The sequence below is a fragment of the Protopterus annectens genome, chromosome 1.part1 (genome assembly GCF_019279795.1).
Source record: "Protopterus annectens isolate FY-2018-M chromosome 1.part1, PAN1.0, whole genome shotgun sequence".
NCBI lineage: Eukaryota > Metazoa > Chordata > Ceratodontiformes > Protopteridae > Protopterus > Protopterus annectens.
Window position 1 is genome coordinate 1,496,362,332 of NC_056726.1, and position 23,413 is coordinate 1,496,385,744.

Sequence of the window (23,413 nt, forward strand, 5' to 3'; positions counted from 1 at the left end):
CGGAGGTACAAGCAGCAAGGACTGCGGCTGACCAAGTTCGCAGATGACTGCAAACTGGGCACCATAATCGACTCTCCAGCCGACACAAGCATCCTCCAAAAGGGCCTCATAGAAACAGACAACTGGTGCCAGAGCCATGGCCTCAAGCTTAACGCCATAAAGTGTATAGTCTTCCCCTTTGGCAAAAACAAAGTGCCCACAAATTACCACATAGGTGGTAATCCATTAAGTACAGAAGAGGTAATTAGGGACCTGGGGACCCAAGTTGATAGCAATCTCTCATTTGACAACCACGTGGCCACAGTGGTTAGAAAAACATTTTATATAGCCCACCTAATCATGAAGGGATTCACATCCAGATCAGGGGAGGTCATTGTGCCTCTTTACTCATCCCTCATCAGGCCCATAATTGAGTACAGTGCCCATTTCGGGATGTACCTTACCAGACACCTGCAGCAACTGTAAAGACCCGAAAAGTATCTCACCAAGAGGATCAAAGGGCTCAAACAGATGCCATATGCTGCCCGGTTAAAGAAACTCCAGCTCTACTCAGTGGCATACCGCCTGCTCAGAGGTGATCTGTGTCTGACGTATAAAGCCATGTCCAACCAGGAATTAATGGACATGCTGCACCTCAGAAAATCCAAACCCATCAAGCTAGGCACTCGAGAGACTTAAACCTCAGCACTGAAATAAATAGGACATGCTGGAGGGACAGATTCATAACCCAGAGGCTCCCTTCACTCTGGAATAAAATCCCAGTCCAGGTTAGGCAGAGTCCCTCATTGACTCTCTTCAAGAGGAATCTTGATGAGTGGATGGGAGATCGTAGGTTTACCCCAGGTATCACTTCTGTGTCACTGTTAGACAGAGGCACAGTATACTAACCTCGAAAAAGGGCATAGGAAAATTAATTTAAAATGGGTGGCGAAAGCCAAACACACTTTGGCTAGGCTTATAAATGCCTTAGGGCAGATAGCCTAGTATGAACCTATGAACCTATGAACCTACTCATCTCTCATTAGACCAGTCATTGAATATAATGCCCCATTTTGCATGTACTTGATAAGACACCTACAACAGCAGGAGAGGCCATAAAAGAACCTCACAAAAAGGATCCTAGGCCTTAAACACATGTCCTACATGGACAGAATCAAGAAACTTCAGCTGTTCGCAGTGTCTTATCATCTATAGAGGTGATCTCTGCTTGACTTACAAAGCAATATCCTACCCAGCCCTACTTGAAATGCTGCACCTAATGGAATCCCGTTCCCCCATGCCACATGCTCCAGAGATCACAACTTCATTACCACAATTAACAGAATGTGCTGGAGGGACAGGTTCATCTCCCAAAGACTGCCCATACTCTGGAATAAGCTTCCCATTCATGTCAATCAGAGCACCTCGCTGGCCCTCTTCAAGAGAAATCTTGATGAGTGGATGGGTAACAGAAAGTTCACCCAAGGTATCAATCCAGTTGCCCTACTGGATAGGAGCACTGTGAACTAACGTTGGGTGGCATGGTGTCTGGGCAATTTTTTTGAGCTTGACTTGTAAAGGCTCCAGGGCCATTAGCCTAGTACACACCTATGAACCAAATATAAGTGGATGTTTGTAAACACAAAGGAATACTACATAAGTAATGTATGTGTATATGTTTTCCACACAATTATCATGTTGTCTACACATGTTCAACATAAAAGCACTTGAAACACATTTCTCATTTAGGACAACAGAATGGTAGGTTGCACAACCACACACTCTGAAAAAATGTAAGGGGTCAGAAAAGTACCATTTCTGTCAACATTCATATAGCAAAGACTGAAAAGTTATGCCATTGATTACTGGATGACAGTTATCATTGCTAAACACTAAATAAGTCAATTTATGAATGCCAGTCAATTTTCACTGTGCCCACCACTCCTGTGGCTGTTGTCCTAGGCCATCTGAGAAACATAAAACCAGCATTAGTGATATGTATGTTACCATTTCTCTCCAAATACCATATGAAATTATAAAAACAAATGTTAAGGATAATAGTTGTGCAGAAAGTATAGCCTCTCTATCTCACAAATGTAAATGCCTGACAAATTTGCCTATGCCAACAGTGAAGCATAAGAAGTGCATACAGATAAAACTTATTGTTTCTCCTGGATATATAAATACATTCTCAACAGTTTACAAAATATAAAATGTCCTTGAATAATAGAAGCATACTTTAGCAAAATAAATAGCTTCTCCGCAGAGTAATTACCTTAAAAAATACCAACAATCTTCTGTTCTGTCAAATACACAAGTCTCCTCACATTCAAGTTCCCCAGCTATACAGTTACATTTTTACAGGGTAGATTCTGCTCTCTGAGCACACTGAAGATGCAAATGAGGTATGAAATCATTAGAATTGCTGTGTAATAAACTTTTGACTTTGTATAGTAAATATAAACATAACACATGCTCTACAACACTGTTTGTTGCTAATGGGTTGCAACTGTGAATGATTAGTGTGTGAGAAAAGGCAAACATAACAGCAATTCTTTCAACCTTCCCTGCATTGGGTGTGTCAGTGAGGTTACGCTTACAATGTGTGGAACAAACTCAGTGAGCTTTTAAAGAAAGCAAAACAGCACACATTTATATATTTTTCCATAATAGTAAAACTTTCCTGCCTTTGCTGAAAACTGTTGCTCACTGTCATATATTTTTATTACACATTTAAAGCAAAATGATAGAAAATGCACTATAGACTGCATGTCTGATATTACAGCAGAGATAAGGGAAGAGTGACCAGAATACAGGGAGAAGACAGAGCCGCCATTATGCATACATTTTCATAATTGGTTGTGTGATCACTCATTGCACAAAATATGTAAGCCGCACATGTACAACCAACTAAGAATGCTCAAGTGTATGTCTTGTTAATACCATTACAAAATGTAAATTACTTGTATGCAGATGATTTTAGTGGTGTTGCAAAGCAGTGGCTGTGGCAAATAGAGATAATCCACTATAAGTTTGTTTTGCAGGAGCAATAGTCTAATAGTTCAAATCCAGAGCTGTGTAATTGTTTTAAGTTTGCTTTATTTTATTTATTTATTTTATTTGGTTTTATCATTTGCATGGCAAGTGGATAGCTCAAACTTGGTTAACTGGCCAAAAATTGAAAATTAATGTCAGTTACTTTCTAAAGCGCAGACACCCTCAGTGGCATTGTATGGTGGTTAGCAACATGGGGGATAATGACAACAGAAATGGCACCTGCTACCTGACTGCTGTGTGGCACCTGTTACCTGACTGCTGTGTGGCACCTGTTACCTGACTGCTGTATAGCACAATGTGCAAATATGTTGAGATAAGCAAGAAAGAAGATAAATAAATTGGGGTTGTAATCCCACAGTAGTTATTTTTACTGTGGAATGGTTATAATGAATACTGATATTTTCACTTTGCCTGCCTATGCACAAACAGAATACACACCTTAAGGAAAAAAACTGTAAGATTTAATTGTTTTTTCTTCCTTTGCTCTAACAGGCTTAGCTGTGAGGCATGCTCGTCAGTGCTCCGGACAGTACTGAGTGTGGAAAATACTCCTGCTGCATATTGTTCCTTGTGGCACCAAGTTTAAGTACCATGAATCATGATCAGAACACTGGCCAGTGTTTGAATCCATCCCAATGCCCTTTTTAGTTAGGCTGTCCCACTGTATTTTTTTCCAATTAATGTGATTATAAACATAATACTACACACTAATAGCTATGTATAGCAGGTTGACAGAGAATAGGCATACTTTTTTAGATATCATAACTATTATGTGAGTAACTAGTTTATCATCACAGTAATGATTATGTAATAAAAATGCAGTTGCATATCTCTGATGGACACAGTAGTTTACCAACAATCATCTATACCCCTACCATAACCCAAGTATAATTGTAAAACAGAATGTGTTGTGAGGTGTGCACCACAAATCAAAAATCTATTACAATAATGCAAGTCTATACATTTCCCATATTTTTTCAGACATTCCTCCTGTATCACAAATGAGAATGCATAAGCCATGACCTTGTAATGTCACACACATACAGGCTTTATTGAAGTATAGCACCGGCCGCTCTTTAAACTGTATATCTATGATGACCATGATTGCAAACACTTATTCTGTGGCACTGAGGAATACTCTCCTTTGTGGACATGTATGCATTTTCTTTTACATAGGTTTGAATTCCTCCTTGTACAGATTACTTAACACTGTGCAAGTCCTTACCAAATATGCAACAAGTCATTTCATTCATCTCTCCAAAGTCATTTATCATTTCAGTGTTGACCAATGGGCAAAGTGCGACCAGGTGTGGCAGCACACATGCCAAAAATTAATGGCAAATGTCAAATCATCATCGTTTCATATACTCCCTTCCTCTTTGTTTGGCAATGATTCTCTCCACTTGACATCCTGCAAATGCATTTGGCATATTGCACACTGGTTGTAAAACACAATATATAAAAATCTAAATAAAAATCTGCCTAAACAGCAAAGACCTCCTAAGCAGCTATCCAAGCAACATCTAACCCTCAACAATACCCACAAATCACATATCTCACAAAATCAGTGTGCCTCACAGTCACAGCCCATAAGGCCAAACAACACACCAAATACACTTGTTATAGGGGACTCTATTGTCCGGCACACTGACATCCCACTCATCAGACTGAACAAGGAGAAGGTCACTGTAAGCTGCATGTCAGGTGCCAGGATCCGCCACATAAACCAAGCACTCAGGTCACTCCAAAGCAAGTACAAGTATGACTCCATCATTGTCCATGCTGGTGTGAATGACCTGAGACGTACCTCCCTGGACTACATGAAAAGAGACATAGAGGAGGTCTCTGACCATGTAGCCCAGGCTGGTATGTCCCTGACCTTGAGTAGCATCTTGCCCTCACCAAGAATGATGCCACAGTATAAAGACAAAATGATCAGTTTCAACAATTGGCTAAAGTAGTGGTGTCATTCAAAGGGGATCCAGTGTCTGTCAGCCCGGGATGATGTCACCCTTAGGCTTTCGTATACTGGCCAAGGCTCTTGCCACCCCCATAGTGCCTTTTTTAGGCAAGGCTCAAAGGACAGACCCACCTCCATAGACAACCCAAAGATAAAAAAACTAAAGTTAATGCTACTCAGTGTCAGAAGTCTAAACCTCAAGATGCACGCACTCGAGACTCTCCTCAGTATGGAGAAAATCGATGTCTGTGCAGTAACAGAAACCTGGTTCAAGACTCCTGAGAGCACTCCAGCACTACCAGGTTATAACTCATACCATGCGTTTTGGCCCCAAAACTCGGACCGAAGCACAAAAGGAGGGGAAGTATCTATATTCATCAAAGATACCTACACCTCCAGGTTAGTGGCACTGGAGCACTGCACAAAGCATTGGAAACCATCCATGTGCAACTAACAGTGGGCAAAACTGCCTTTCAGTTTGTAGCCTGCTACAGAACACCCTTCCTATTACAGGAACCCCACTTGGCATTCCTGATAACACTGGAGAATATGAAGGTCTGTCCGAACACTATGTTATTGGGTGACTAACTGCCCAAACATTGACTGGGAAAACTACTCAAGCCCAAACACCCTCACCCAACGGTTCCTTGAATTTATAAACTCTAATGCAATGGAACAACTGGTCACCACTCCCACAAGAGGGAACAGCATATTGGACCTGGTCATCACCAACATGGGGACTCTATGTTCCACACCAGAGGTAAACCCCTCATTGGTAAGATCAGACCATAAACAAATTTCCCTGGACATCCATATCCCATCCCAACCCCCAGCCAAGGAAATCACTGTAAAGAATTTTTCCAAAGCCAACTTTGCACTTCTCAAGACTGAGGTGGAATCCTTCAAAGCCCCTGGGCCAGAGGATAATACAGCCCAATACACAGAATCCTTTACAAATGCATTCTATGAGCACCTGCAGGAATGCATGGATCGTGCTATCCCAAATAAAACCAAGACTCACTCCTCCAAAAACAGGAGACTGGTCTGGTGGAACCCGGCCATAAACAAGCTATACAACAGAAGGAGGAAGCTACTACATGACAGATCAAAATCCCAAAAATGGAAGGCATCTCTGATCAGTATTAGCAAGAAACTTCGATCCATCATAAAATCATCAAAGGCCAATTTCGAAATAAAAATTTCCCTAGACACTAAAGATAATCACCAGGCCTTCTTTAGTTATGTCAGAAACATGGGCGGAAACTCCTAGATATGCTCTGAATTGTTGCATAGTGGTACAAAATATACCGAACTTACAGACATAGCCAACATCCTGGCAGACAGATTCAGTGCAAACTTCTCCCCCCCTTCCCCCCTTCCCCCCCAAAGGAGCAAACGCCTATCCCAACTGAATGTAACCTCCCTGACATCACAGATGCACAGGTGAAAGCTGCCCTCTCCAAAGCAAAAAACACAGCATCTACGGGACCGGACGGTGTCCCAGGCTGTGTCTTATACGAGCTCCAAGAAGAACTGAACCCTCACATTAAGTCACTGTTCAAACTTAGCCTTACTACAGGATATGTACCCAAAGAATAGCATACAGCTACAGTGGTCCCACTCCACAAAGGTGGTGCCACAACGGACCCCGGAAACTATCGCCCCATAAGCCTGACTAGTCTGGTCTGTAAAGCTATGGAGCATATTATCATGGAACTCATAAACAAAGACATTGGGAGCCTCCAGACACTGAACCTTACTCAATTCGGCTTTGTTAAGGGCAGATCTTGCCTCTTAAACCTAGTTGATATCTTTGAAACAGTTACCAAAGCCATAGATGAGGGCAAGGTAGTCCACACAGCCTACCTGGACCTCGCAAAAGCCATCGATACAATACCCCACTCGGGCATCATAAATAAGCTTACCAGCTTAAATATCAACCCTTATATCACAAGATGGGTTGCAAACTGGCTCAGAGATAGAACCCACATGGGCAGAATCTCAGGTGCCATGTCCGAATCCAAACCAGTTACAAGTGGCGTCCCTCAGGGCTCAGTTCTGGGACCTCTCTTGTTCGGTATATACTTCTCTGAGGTTCAGGCTAACACGGGGGATTATGGCTGACAAAGTTCACAGATGACTGCAAACTGGGGGCCATAATCGAATCTCCAGCTGACACAAGCATCCTCCAAAAGGGTCTCACAGAGACGGATGCTTGGTGCCAGAGCTACGGCCTCAAGCAAAATGCTAAAAAGTGCATAGTCATCCCCTTTGGGAAAGACAAGGTGCCCACAAATTACCACATAGGTGGTAATCCATTAAGTACGGAAGAAGTAATTAGAGATTTGGGGACCAATGTAGATAGTAATCTCTCCTTTGATAATCACGTTGCCAAAGTGGTTAGAAAGACCTTCTATATAGCCCACCTTATCACAAAAGGGTTCGCATCTAGATCAAGAGAGGTCGTTGTGCCCCTCTACTCATCACTCATCAGGCTCATAATTGAATACAATGTCCCTTTGGGGATGTACGTTACCCGACACCTGCAGCAACTGGAGAGACCCCAAAAGTATCTCACCAAGAGGATCATGGGCTACAAACAGATGTCTTATGCAGCTCGACTAAAGAAACTCCAGCTCTACTCAGTTGCTTACCGCCTACTCAGAGGCGATCTATGCCTGACGTACAAAGCCATGTCAAACCCAGAATTAATGGACATGCTCCACCTCAAAAAAATCCAAGTCCCTTAGAGTTACACGCTCCAGGGACCTAAACCTCAGCACAAAAATAAATAGGACATGCTGGAGGGACAGATTCATTTCTCAAAGGCTCCCCTCACTCTGGAATAGAATCCCAATTCATTTTAGACATAGCCCCTCGCTGACCCTCTTGAAGTGAAATTTGGACGCGTGGATGGGAAATCCCAAATTCACCCCTGGGATCTTTCCTGTGTCCCTGCTAGACAGAGGCACAGTAAACTAATCTTAAAAGGGTACCTTCTGTGACCTACTTTACAGAGGCACAGTAGGCTAATCTAATAGGGAGGCAGAAGCCAAATACACTCTGGCTAGGCTTATAAATGCCCTAGGGCAGATAGCCTAGTATCTACCTATGAACCTATGAACCTATATCATGAATTGGTGGGAAAACCCTAGTACTGTTGTTGGAGGACCAGACATGGCAGGAGATGGGAAGGATGGTGCCAAATTCAAGGCACAGAAGTGGGGTGTGGCAAAGTCAAAAATGTTTGTTGAACTCCTCATGTACACAGACAACCCTCTCCTCCTCCCACATAACACAAATACTTGCGAGAGATGCAGCTATTTAGCCAAACTGGAGGCTGAGCTCTCTCAACTCAGGACTGGCATGACCAGACAGGAGGAGAAGGCAACTACACACACCACAAAACCAGCCTCACATAATGCTACCACACCACTGAATCAAACACATAAACACACAAAGACATACTCGGAGGCTCTGAGTAAAAATTTACCTAAACAGCAGAGGACTCCAAAGCAGACACCCAAACAAGTGCTACCTCAAGACACCCCACAAGCAACACATAAACCACAAAATCAGTGTGCAAAGCAGTCACAGCCCTTAAGGCCAAATACAACACCAAACATACTTGTCATAGGTGACTCCATAGTCAGACACACTGACGTCCCACTCACCAGGCTGAACAAGGAGAGGGTCACAGTAAGCTGCCTATCGGGTGCTAGAATCCGCCACATAACACAAGCACTCGGGTCACTCCACGGCAAGTACAAATATGACACAATCATTGTCCATGCTGGTGTGAACGACCTGAGACGTACCTCCCTGGACTACATGAAAAGAGACAAAGAGGAGCTCTCTGATTATGTAGCCCAGGCAGGTATGACCCTGACCCTGAGCAGTATCCTTCCTTCACCAAGAATGATGCCACAATATAGAGACAAGATGATCAGCTTTAACAATTGGCTTAATGTCTGGTGTCATTCAAAGGGGATCCAGTGTCTGCCTGGGATGACAAGCTTGACAAGCCATGCTGCTTCGCAAGAGACGGCTTGCACCTGTCACCCCTGGGATTCCGGATATTGGCCAAGGCTCTTGCCACCCCCATAGAGCCTTTTTTAGGCAAGGCTCAAATTCAAAACCTACCACCCTAGAAAACAAAAATGGGAAGAAACTGAGGGTAATGCTGCTCAATGCCAGAAGTCTAAATCTCAAAATGCATGCACTCTAGGCCCTTCTCAGTATGGAGAACATCGATGTCTGTGCTGTAACTGAAACCTGGTTCAAGGCTCCTGAGAGCACCTCGGCACTATTAGGTTTTACCTCATATCATGCGTTCCGGCCCCAAAACCCGGACCACACCACAAAAGGGTGTATCCATATTCATAAAGGATACCCACACCTCCAGGTTGGTGGCAACGCACGAAGCTTCGGAAACCATCCAGGTGCAACTAACCATAGGCAAAACTGCTCTACAAATTGTAGCATGCTACAGGCCACCCTCTCAAACTCAGGAACCCCACACAGCCTTCCTGAAGACACTGGAGGGTATAAATGTATCTCCAGACACCATCATATTGGGTGATTTCAACTACCCGAATATAGACTGGGAACATTACTCAAGCCCTAACTTTCTTGCCCAATGGTTCCTGGAGTTTATAAATTCAAATGCCATGGAACAGCTAGTCACTGTTCCCACGAGAGGAGAAAATTTACTAGATCTCATTATCACAAACATGGGGACAAAATGCTCCACACCAGAAGTATATCCCTCATTGGTGAGATCTGATCATAAACTAATCTCACTGGAAATCCACATCCCGCCCCCACCCCAAACAAAAAAGACCACAGTGAAGAACTTCTCTAAAGCAAACTTCACACTACTCAAGACTGGTGTGGTATCCTTCATGGCCCCTGAGCCAGTGGAAACCACAACCCAAGCTGCGGAAGCCCTTACAAATGCCTTCTATGAACACCTTCAGGACTGCATGGATCAGGCAATCCCAAATAAAACCAAGATTCTTTCCACAAAGGGCAAACATCCAGTCTGGTGGACCCCAGCCATTAACAAACTTTACAATAAGAGGAGAAAGCTATTACATGATAGAACAAAATCCATAAAAGGGAAGTCACCCCTGGTCATTATTAGTAAAAAAATATGAGCACTCATAAAATCAACTAAGGCCAATTTTGAGAGAAAAATTGCCATGGATTCAAAGGACAATCATAAGGCCTTTTTCAGCTATGTTAGGAACCTGGGTGTAAACTCCCAGATATGCTCAGAATTAGTCCAAAATGATACAAAAATCACTGAACCCACAGACATTGCCAACATACTGGCAGACAGGTTCAGTGCAGACTTCACCCCCCTCTCCCCCCCTAAAGGAGAGATTACTATCCCAGTGGAGTGTAGCCTCCCAGGCATGTGAAATGCGCAGTTGAAAGCTGTTCTCTCTAAAGCTAAAAACACAGCATCAATGGGACCGGATGGAGTCCCTGGCTGTGTGCTACATGAGCTAAAAGAGGAATTAAACCCGCACATAAGGCAGCTGTTTAATCTTACCACAGGATACGTGCCCAAGGAGTGGGGTACAGCAACTGTGGTCCCACTCCACAAAGGCGGTGCCTCTACGGACCCTGGTAATTACCGCCCCATAAGCTTAACAAGTCTAGTCTGCAAAGCTATGGAGAGGATCATAATGGAGCTCATAAACAAAGATATAGGGGACTTGCAGACATTGGACCCAACCCAGTTTGGTTTTGTCAAGGGCAGATCATGCCTTTTGAACTTGGTCGACTTTTTTGAAACAATCACCAAGGCCATTGATGAGGGAAAGGCAGTCCATACAGCCTACCTTGACCTTGCAAAGGCTTTCGACACAATACCCCACTCGGGTATTGTAGAAAAACTTACCAGCTTAAATCTAAACCCATATGTCACAAGATGGGTTGCAAACTGGCTTAAGGACAGAACCCACAGGGTTAGAGTTGCTGGCGCTATATCAGACTCCAAGTCGGTCACAAGTGGTGTCCCACAGGGCTCGGTCCTTGGCCCCCTATTGTTCGGCATCTACTTCTCAGAAGTACAGGCCAACATGGGAGGAATTTGGCTGACAAAGTTTGCAGACGACTGCAAACTGGGCGCCATAGTGGAAAGTGCATCGGCCACAGATATCCTTCAGAAGGGACTCACGGAAACAGATAGCTGGTGCCAGAGCCATGGCCTGAAGTTAAACGCCAAAAAATGTATAGTCATACCCTTTGGGAAAAACAAGGTAACCCCAAGCTACCATATAGGTGGCAATCCACTAAGCACAGAAGAGGTTATCAGGGACCTGGGGACTCAGGTTGACTGTGGCCTTTCTTTTGACACTCACGTTGCTAAAGTGGTTAGAAAGACCTTCTACATTGCCCACCTGATCATGAAGGGATTCACATCCAGATCTAGTGAGGTCATTGTTCCCCTGTACTCTTCACTTATCAGACCAATGATCGAGTACAATGCCCCATTCGGGATGTATCTCACCCGACATCTGCAGCAATTGGAGAGACCCCAAAAGTTCCTCACCAAAAGGATAAAGGGACTCCAAAATCTGTCATATGCTGCCAGATTGAAGAAACTCCAGCTCTGTTCAGTCGCATACCGTCTGCTCAGAGGTGACATGTGCCTGACATACAAGGCCATGTCCAACCTGGAATTAATGGACATGCTCCACCTCAAAAAATCCAAATCCACCAAAACCACTAAAGCAAGTGACTTAAATCTTAGCACGGATATAAATAGGACGTGCTGGAGGGATAGATTTATCACTCAGAGACTCCCTATGCTGTGGAATAAAATCCCGGTCCATGTGAGGCAGAGCACCTCGCTGGCTCTGTTCAAGAGAAATCTTGACCTGTGGATGGGAGATCGTAGGTTTACCCCGGGAATCATCTCTGTGTCGCTGCTGGACAGAGGCACAACAAACTAATGGGCACAGTATTTTTTCATATAAGGGGTGGCGTAAGCCACAAAACTTTGGGCTAGGCTTATAAATGCCTTAGGGCAGATAGCCTAGTATAAACCTATGAACCTACCCTACCTACCTGACCCTGACATTCCTATGTCTCTTCCTCAACATTCCTCTCTTCTTGAAATCCAAAAAAAATGGACACCTGCCTCCCCCCCCCAAAAAAAATTGTCCTATACATACACACTTGATTTGGTCCAACTGGCTATACAGCATTATTTTGTTTTTGTCAGCCATCTGTGTTGTGGTGACAGTCCAAATTCATCCCATTGTCTATACATATGCAATATGGTATTGAAGATGTGGATATCAATGGTTCTTTCTTAATTCCCTCCTGCAAATTCCATTATTTCTCGTCCTTTGGTCTTCCCTCTGCTTGTACCCCCCCCCCATTTCACCACTTTCCTAGCATACCCATTTTCACACTTTTAATCTGGTAAAAAAAAAAATAGAGTCACACACTACACACATGGCCAGAAGTGGCTCGTAAAAAAAAAAAAACTTCACTTTTTGTCCTCTGCAGAGTTTGGCATTGTGCACCAATGTTGAGCAGTGGTGAATGGCTGTTCCTGTTCTACTGCAAAATGTGGTGAGTTTTTGCTATCAGCTGAACTACTTCAGTTGTGTCTGTGCAATGGTGCTTAACTCATTACAGCCAAGTGCACCTCCAGGCATTTCTGCAGTTACCTCCTTCTGTGCCTATAAGCTTCAAATATTGCTTGTTCATATTAGCATTAATAATTCCAAAACCATGCTACATTTAAGGTATCAGAATATTTTTCCTTGAAGCATACATTATGGCAAATACAATTCCATTGATATTTGACCTTTTTAAATGAGTATTTGTTAGAACTGTAAGGTGATTTTTTTAAAGGCTCAGGCCATGCCCAGTGGAAGTTAAAGGTACACACTCAAAGGACCTGTACTGGAGGGAAGTTAAAGCAGAGTAAAGCCACTATTTTGAAGCAGTTAGTCTGACAGCTCTATGCACTGCTAAATGCAACAAAATGAAACTCCCTATGTGCAGGGTTTACATAAATCACTTGACTTAAGATTTTTTTGCTAATAACATCAAAGGTTTGATTGCAGATGCATCATACACTGTTTCTTAATGTGATGTTATGTGTATGATACGTTTAATCACTTACATTTAAAAATTTACCACCCCCGGGATTCAGTAAACTAAAATCCCATGTATGAATAGTGGCACAGCCTGAACGCAGAGTTTGGAGCCCGTGTAATTCAGTAAACTAGTCTGGGGGAATGCACAAGCCTGGCTGCACTATTCTGGCATGGACACCACTGAATAATGCTAATTACCTCATTTGCTGGTAAGAACCTTACAAGTGAGGTAAATTAGTGATTCAGTAAGCAGGCAGGCATCTGTGCCAGAATAGTGTTCGCTGCAGAAATGTATTCGGCTACAAACCGAATACAACCAAATACATTTCTGCAAAAATCAAAATGACGGCATGACAGCTAAAAGTAAAGCATGTATTATAATCATTAAGCATGCCAATGGCCAAAAATATGGCCATTGACATGGAATACAGTTTCAAAATTATAAAAATATATATATTTTTTTTTTGGCCAATTTGGGCCGTTGAACAGCAGCATGCAAACAAGATCGTGAAGAAATTAAAAAAAATGTGAAAAGACAATTATAAGTGAAATCTGCATTTTACCATTATAGTGGGAGCATGCAGAACCAAAACAATAACATTGTTATGGTCCATCCTTGGACCAATGCTTTTTAACATCTTCATCAATAACTTTCACACTGCTATTCCTGATGCTAAAATCATTCCATACGCAGATGATTCAACCTTAGTCTGTTCTGCCTAAAACCTCTCTGAATTGCTGACTAAAACCCAAACTGCCTTCTCAACAGCTGAAAACTGGATGTGCCAAAACCACCTCTCTTGCAATGCAAATAAATCAAATATTCTACTATTCCCTCCCACAAAGACTCTCTCCTACGATAAAAACAACTTCAAAGTCTATAGTCAAAACAACTCACCTATAGAAGTGGTCCCCTCTGCCAAACTACTTGGCATTACTGTAGATGAACACCTCAAGTTTGATATTCATATTCAACAAAATATTAAGAAAACCCACCAAAAGCTAGGTATGCTGTATAGGAATAATCGCTTTCTCTCCAACTCTACCAGGCAAACACTGGCCTCGACTTATCTTCTTCCTTCTTTATTATACGGAGCCCCTCTCCTAACCAACCTGTCCTCCTCTATCACCTCTAAACTAAAAAACTGCTACAACAAAATCTCTAAAGTTGCCTCTAAATCTAAAGATACCATCCATCACTGCCTAACCCTCCAATCCCTGAATTGGCTTGAACTCCCAAACTACCTAGTCTATCTCCAACTCACTACTGCATATACACTCATATTTCACCCAACAAAATGTCCCACTCTAACTAACATCATCCCCTCTTATACACCCAACAGAGCTTTCAGATCTGAAAATCAGAACTTAATTACTATCCATAAACCTAAACGTCCTGCTGGCCAACTTGTCCTATCTTTCTCACTAGGCAAAAAATGGAATTCCCTTCCCTCCACACTAAGAAACATACCAAACACAGAAAACTTCAAAACCCAATTAAAATGTACCTGCCTTCACCCAACCTAATCAAAGTGGGTTCTCTCTCTGGTTCCCAAGCTCTACAACACTCATAGTTATCTTCCTATGAGCCTATCTAAGCTCTGAACAATTTCTATAGCTTCTCTCTAAACTCTCAACAACTCCTACAGCTGCCTTCACACAGCCCAACCTTGTAAATATTGTAAATAGCATTCTACTGTTGATGTGTGTATGTAAAGTGTATTTACATTTTCTTAAAAGGTTTGTATGTAAACTCTTTCCACACCTAACGCATCTGTTTTCCTCAAATGAAACTGTATGATCCCTACCTTCAAGCTTAATGAATTTGTTAACTATGCATGATATTGAATGCATTTATGAGTAACTATTCTACATAATATTATCTTTAATATTAACTATCAGTTGTATCTAAATTGTATAATGCCTCTTGGAGCTTTTCTCCCCGGGCCTCCACTAAAAATGGGTCAATTTAGCCCAGTGGACTTCCCCAGTAATCAAACTGCAAATAAATAAATAAATAAATAAATAAAATAAATAACAGGGAACAGTGGTTGCTAAGGAGAAAGGCTCCAGTGTAGTGGTGTATCAAGGGACTAAGGCAATGGGATATGCAAATGAGCTAAATTTACTGAATCATAAAGTAGGAGACCGTGTCCAAATGCACCTAACCGTGTAGTAGCTATAATGCTGTAGTGTAAGCAGGAGAAGCAGCTGACATGAAAAGGGGGTATGTCATGCTTGGTGTAAGCACATTGGAGCTCCACGGCTACAATTGATCTTAGCTAAGCACAGCTAAGCAATGGGGTATGTCTGAGGCTGTATTTACTTAATCCATGAAATGAGGAGCGTGTTCGTGTCCAGGGGAGCGCCATTTCTGCTTAAAAGTGTTTACTTTAGCTAAACAGGTTTGTGTGGCGTGCACTGGGTCTGAAACAAAACAAACAAAAAAAAAAAACAGAAATAACAGAACTATTTACATTTGGGCACCGGGTTTGCGTGGCGCACCATACGGCTTAAAAGGGGCAGAAATCGGGAGGGGAAAAAAAACAAAAAAAAAAGGGAAATAGCAGAATAGAAGCAATCAAATACAAATAAAATAGCAAGCAGGTGGAATGTATAATAGCCAGCCAATCATACAGGCAGCATCTGCAGCACAACACTATAAACTGTGCAAACACATTTCAGTCTGTTTTTTTCCCACAAACTCTGCACCATTGGTGTACACACTCAGGGGAATTTTAACCGAAAAAATGTTAGGGGCTGCTGTCACTTTGATACTTCACTATGTGCTAGAGGCTGGGGGCGGTGAGGAGGATAATGCTGGCAACTGCCCTGGACTGAGGAGGAGAAGAGTATTCAGACCAGCTACATGATCTGGAGATTGTAAAGTGCTACAGGGTTCATAGGTTCATAGATTCATAGGTAGGTACTAGGCTATCTGCCTGAGGGCATTTATAAGCCTAGCCAGAGTGTGTCAGCTATCGCCGCTCCATTGATTAATTAACTGATCCTCTGTTAAGCAGAGCCAATGAAGTGATCCCAGGGGTGTATTTTCTGTTACCCATCCACTCGTCAAGGTTTCTCTTGAAGAGTGTTAGTGATGGGCTCTGCCTAATGTATTTTGGGATTTTGTTCCAAAGCATGGGGAGTCTCTGCGACAGGAATCTATCCCTCCAGCATGTTCTATTTATTGTTGTGGTGAGGTTTAGCTCACTAGAGTGCATGGCTCGCAGTGACTTGGATTTCTTTAGGTGGAGCATGTCCATCAATTCTAAGGTGGACATGGCTTTGTAAGTCAGGCAGAGACTACCTCTGAATAAGCGATATGCCACTGAGTACAGCCAGAGTTCTTTCAGTTGGGCTGCATAGGACATATGTTTGAGGCCAGTAATCCTCTTGGTGAGGTACTTTTGTGATCTCTCCAGTTATTAGAAGTGTCTTGTGAGGTACATTGTACTCTACAATGGGTCTGATGAGTGACAAGTAGAGGGGCATTATAACCTCTTTATTTTTAGATGCGAACCCTTTCGTAATAAGATGGGCCACATAGAAGGATTTCCTAACTACTTTGGCAATATGATTGTCAGAGGAGAGATTACTATATACCTGGGTCCCCAGATCTCTTATTACCTCTTCTGTATTAAGGGGGCTGCCACCTATGTGGTAATTCGTGGGTGTTTTGTTTTTCCCAAACGGGATGACTATGCATTTTTTGGCATTTAGCTTGAGGCCATGACTTTGACACCAGGTGTCCATCTCAGTAAGGCCCTTTTGGAGAATGTCCGTGTTAGCTGGGGAGTCAATTATGGTTCTCAGTTTGCAGTCATCTGCGAACTTGGTTAGCCATAGTCCTCCTGTGTTTGCCTGTACTTCTGAGAAGTATATGTTGAACAGTAGGGGTCCCAGGACCGAGCCTTGCAGGACACCACTTGTGACTGGTTTAGAGTCAGACCTGGAGCCTGCTATTCTTATCATGTGAGTTTTGTCTGTAAGCCATTTGGCAACCCACCTCATGACGTAGGGGTTTATTTTCAGGATGGTGAGTTTTTCTGTAATACCTGAGTGGGGAATGGTGTTGAAAGCCTTGATGAAGTCAAAGGAGGCTGTGTGAACAACCTTTCCCTCTTATATGGCCTTCGTGACTGTCTAGAAGAAGTTGACCAGATTTAGTAGGCATGATCTTCCCCTAACAAAGCCAAACTGGGTTGGGTCAAGTGTTTGGAGGTTCCTAATGTCTTTGTTAATAGGTTCCATGATGATGTGCTCCATAGCCTTGCAGACTAGGCTAGTCAGGCTTATGGGGCGATAATTACCAGGGTCAGTCGTGGCTCCTCCTTTGTGGAGTGGAATAACCATTGCTGTGTGCCATTCTATGGGCACATAGCCTGTGGAGAGACTGAGGTTGAACAGCGTGTTTAGGTGGGGGATTAGTTTGTAGTCCGTGCAAGACACAGTCAGGGACACCATCTGGCCCCACTGACACTGTTTTTTTGGCTTTTAAAAGGGTTATTTTCACCTGTGCATCTGTGATTTCTGGGACACTACACTTTTCTGGTATTGTTGTGAGCCCTTTTGGGGGTGGGAGGGGGTGAGGTTTGCACTGAATCTATCTGACTGGATGTTGGCAATAGTTAGCCTTGGATGATTTTATGAGGGACCTTAGTTTCTTACTGATACTGATCAGGTATGTCTTTCCTTCTTGGGATTTGCTTTTTGTCTGAGCTAGTTTCCTCTTTCTATTGTATAACCTGTTTATGGCAGGGGTCCACTATACTGGTTTCCTTTTTTTACAGGAGTGAGTTTTGGTTTTGCTAGGGATGGCACAATCCATGCATCCTTGTAGGTGCTCATAGACTGCATTTGTAAAGGTTCCTGCATCTTGGGCAGCATTATCCTTTAGCATAGGGGCTGTGAAACTTACCACCTCTGTCTTAAGTAAGGTGAAGTTTGCTTTAGAAAAGTTTTTTACTGTGGTTTCCTTAGTTGGGGGTGCTGGTGGGGTGTGGACGTCCAGAGTGATTAGTTTATGGTCTTATCTATCCAGTGATGGGTTGACTTCTGGTGTGGAGCACCTGTCGCCCATGTTTGTGATGACCAGGTCCAACATGTTTTCACCTCTGGTAGGGGAGTTTACCAGCTGATCCAGGGCATTTGAGTTGATGAATTCCAGGAAGCGCTGGGCCTGGGAGTTTGTACTCGAGTAGTTTTCCCAGTTAATGGTAGGGTAATTGAAATAGACCAATATAAGGGTGTTCGGTAGGACCTTCATGTTTTCCAGTATTTCCAGAAAGGTGGAGTGGTGGTCCTGGGGCATGGAGGGTGATCTGTAGCAGGCCACAATTTGCATTGCAGATTTGCCCAATGTTAGTTGCACATGAATGATCTCAGAGGTATCATGCTGTGCCACTAACCTGGAGGTGTAGGTATCCTTGATGAATATGGCCTTTTGTGTTTCAGTCCATGTTTTGTGGCCAAAACTCATGGTATGAGTTGTAGCCCAGTAGTGTTGGGGTGCTCTCTGGAGCCTTGAACCAGGTTTCAGTTACTGCACAGATGTCAATGTTCTCCATACTGAGGGGTGCTTCAAGAGCATGCATTTTGAGATTTAAACTCCTGGCGTTGAGTAGCATAACCCTCAGTTTTTTTGTTAATTGTGCTATTTACGAAGGTGGGTTTGACTTTTCAGCCTTGCCTAAAAAGGCACTATGGGGCCAGTGAAATCCTTAGTCAGTATTCGAAACCCTAGGGGTGACAGGTGCAAGCCATCTCTTGTGAAGCAACGCGGCTTGTCGAGCATGTTGTCCCAGGCTGACAGACACTGGATCCCCTTTGAATGGTACCAGAAGCTTAGCCAATTGTTGAAATTGATCATTTTCTCTTTATACCGAGGTATCATTCTTGGTGAGGGCAGGATGCTACTCAGGGCCAAGGTCATACCAGCCTGGGATACATGATCAGAGAGCTCTTCCATGTCTCTTTTCATGTAGTCCAGGGAGGTATGTCTCAGGTCATTCACACCAACATGAACAATGACAGACTTATATTTGTACTTGTTCTGGAGTGACCTGAGTGCTTGTGTTATGTGGCAGATTCTGGTTCCTGACAGACAGCTATCAGTAACCTTCTCCTTGTCCAGCCTAGTGACTGGGACGTCAGTGTGTCTGACTATAGAGTCACCTATTACTAGTGTGTTAGGCATGTTATTTCGCCTTAAGGGCTGTGATTGTGCGGCACACTGATTTTGTGTTTTATGTGTTGTGTGGTTTTTGACAGGAGGTGCAGGTTGTTTGGGTGTCTGGTTTGCAGGTCTCTGATGCTTTTGCAGGTTTTTATTTAGAGCCTCCGAGTATGATTTTGTGTATTTATGTGTATTTTTTGCCAGTGCTGGTTTAGTAGGTTTATGTGTGGCGGGAGGTGTGGTGCAAGTGTTAACCTTCTCCTCTTGACTGTCTGTTCCAGTCTTGGGTGGAGACAGCTTAGCCTCCAGTTTGGCTAAATAATTGCATCTCTTGCATATGTTAGTGTTTGTGGTAGGAGGAGAGGGTTGTCCGTGTACATGAGGCAGTTGTAACATTGCCTCAGGATACCCAGATTCACCAGGATACCCAGATTCACAGCTGGATTAGAGAGTACACCTGAAATTGCCCTTTGGTCATGCCTGAATAGTAGAGTGAGCTACTTAGTCACTTGGTTGGTGAGGGCTGAATAAAGAACCTTGCCCTGCTGGGCAATCAAGTGTCAGGGTATATTAGTGCTTGCTGTTAGGTCTGAGCAAGTGCTGGGCTGTAGGTTGCTTTTTGAGTGCTTAGGTTGAGAGTTAGATTAGTTTCAAGGGAAAAACTGATGAGGAGACTTAGTGGAGCCATGAATAATTTAACCCTAGCTAACCAGCGCTGCCCAGCCCGCAAAACCGTGCAAACATGGTTTTTATTGCAGGGAAATGAAAGAGATAGAAATTAGCCCAAAATGGCCAAAAAGCAACTAACTTCTGGGCTGGAACCACTCTCTCACAAGTGAACAGAGAAACTTCCTTCTATCCAAGTATGGTATGGGCGACTCAGAAACTTGGAAAACAGCCCTGAATTCAGCACTAGCCTGAAAATTGGACTCTATTAGCTTAGAAAGACAGGAAACAATGATTTTTTTTGTTTTTGTTTTTTTTGAAAAGATAAGGCAAAAACAGCAAAAAAATACACTTAAAACAGCTTTAAACAACTACAAACGATCAGAAAAGGCTATCACACTTTAGTGTGTAGCCCACAACAGTTAGACAAATTATTTAAACAAAAAGTGACTTTTTAAAAGTGCAGGCAATCAAATAAGTACAATATGTGAAAAAAATAAGCTTTTAAATCACAATAAATGCTGGAAAATTGGCGTTTAGGCAGAAAACAGTTAAGTGCAGCAAGAAAGTACAGAAAACTGATAATCAATCCAAAGTCTCTCTTCTAAGCTAGAAGGCTTGTATCCATTTTAGACTTTCTAGTGCTTCCCAGTAGGCTAGTTTCAGGAAAGATGGGAAACAAGCACAGATGTGGTATTTTAAATCAGAGAGTTGAAAGAGATGGACAAATTGTCCAGATAGTCAATATACTACAATTTCTGGGCCAAGAACCTCTACTCTCGTGGTAGACAGGCTACCTCATGCTTACCACTCCCACTGATAAGATAGAAGGCTTTCCTCCAACACAAAAAGGCTTGTGGGGCTCAAAAGCTTACCAACAGTCCTGAATACAACAACTCTGTAACCAGACTAGGCTAGTTATAGGAAAGGTGGGAAACAGGTACAAGTGCGGTTTTCAAACCAGAAAGTTGAAAGAGATGGAAAAAAAACTGCTCAAACAGCCAATAGCTACAATTTCTGAGCCAGGGACCATTCTTCTTGTGGTAGATAGACTACCTAATACTGGTGAACAGGACATACTTCAGCAACTCATCGAGCTGTGCTGGCCTCACCTCAGACCCAGAGCCAACAGAGGGGAACCCATCCCAGTGGATACCAAGGTATGTGTAGCCTCAAGAATAATAGCTACAGGTGCTTTCCAAAGACCTACTGGGGACATCATGGGGTTCACAGGCATCTGCATCCAGGGTACTCCACCAGTTCCTGGATGCCATGTTACCACATGCCACATTGAGCACATTTACTTCCCCAGCACCCGTGAGGAATGGACCAGCAATATGCACCTCTTCCACCATGTAGCAGAATACCCGGAAGTACTGGGTGCCACAGACTGCATGCATATCCACATGAAAGCACTACCTGGTGAGAAGGGTAGGGTCTACATAAACCACAAGGGCTTCCACTCCATCAACTGCCAGAATATGTGCAAAGCCCAGGGAATTATTATGAATTCATGTGCTGGCAGCCCTGGAAGCTGTCATGACTCCCACATCTGGCATTCCTCACAGCTTTATCATGGATTTGGAAGGGGGATCTGGCCATCTGGTGTGGGATGCTGGCTATGAATTGGAGCCATTGATGACACCCATCAGAAATGCACACACACCCACTCAAGGATGCCATAATGAGGCACACTCACAAACCAGGATCATTATAGAGCATGTGTTCGGGATGGTCAAGTCATGATTCCACTGCCTTGTCATATCTGATGGAGCCTTGAAGTACTCTCCAGCCACATGTGCACACATGTTCATAGTATGTGGCATGCTACACAATATAATTCTTTGGAAACAGCTGCAGCAGGAACAGCATGGGGAAGGGCCACACAACCCCCCCCACCATTGCCAAGGTCCCCACAGGCACAGCAGGACTCAGAGAAGGAACCCCCTGAGCCAGCTCCTGTAGGCAGGCAGAGGCATTCTCACTATGGCCTGACCTGGCTTTTTCAAAGAGGCAACGAATAGCACACACACTGACACTGTAGGCACCCAGGGACTGACACCTATCCCCAACATGCACACACAGTAAAATGGATGACACACACATCACACTACCAGTAACTTACCATGCATAGGCACTGTACTGCATGCATCCGACATAGGCAGCCCTCCAGCACCATCCACACAACTGCCACAGGCACAAGGTAAGTCAGTCTTTTTAACAATAAATGAATGTAGTATTAGTATGTTCTGGTAGCATATCTATGGTATTGCTGCATGCATGCAAGGGGATGGGGTGGCCTACTGGGAGAGCAGCAGACAACTGATAGCTGTGTGGGACACCAGGAAATGTTTGCCCATTACTGGCCTCCACACACTATACAATAGTACCCAAGGTGACAAATCCCACTGCAGTATATATGGGGGGCAACAAAAACTAACTAGGGGGTCATAGATCACAGGCATGGATGTAAGTGTGGGGGTCCCATACTCACCCCTCAGCCTCATCCAGGTCAGCTGTAGAAAAACATAAAGACATGTCTAGCAAAGGCCCACAAATAGTGACAATGATGAAATACACTCCTACAGACTTACACAGTGATAGCACAGCAGGTCTTGCAGTAACAGTAAGGCTCCAAAGGGTAAGAAGTCTGAAACTCAAATTATGCCATTACAATCCGACCTGAGGTCTTTATTAATATGCCTCTAGCCCCCAAGACAGGGCACAATAGCATGCTAAATAGAACCAAAATGTAAAGCAAATATAAGCAGAGTCTGTGCAAATGTGTACAGTTAACACGTGTGCCCCCCATATTCCCATAGAACTGCAGTAACAGGTATGTTTGCAGGGAAACAGCAACAGAGCACACATTGCCAGGACTGTCCCAATACACATGATAACTTGTTGCATGTCCACAATATGCAGGGGTCAATGAGCTGTGTATATGTGTGGTTAATACTGTCAGGATTTGGCCAGCACTTACTCCCGGCTGTTGTGTTGTAGTGGCCTAGGTACAGAGCTGTTTTTGACAGGGCCATGTTCATAACACTGCGGTGCCAACTATTATGCATGTCAGCCACACCTACAGTAGGAGATGTACACACTGTCCAGATGTCAACATCTGTTAATGCAAGAAAGCTGTACAAGTCATGGACAGGGGGCCACACATATGGACAGCACACAGCTTGGAGTAACCTACACAGTGCCTACCATACCTCTCAACTGTACAGACCTATTGCACAATGTCCAGAGGTTTGCATCATAATTGTGGTCTGTATAGCATGAAATAATGGTTGCCTGGCAATTCTTTGGCAAATCACGCAAGACTAAGGTCAGAAAATAATGACAAATTGTAGTGTCAGACTGCATACCCATAGAAACTCCCATGCTAATGCAAAACCTGTTACTGAATCTCCTTTCTAGGTTTGCAAGGCCAAAACTTAA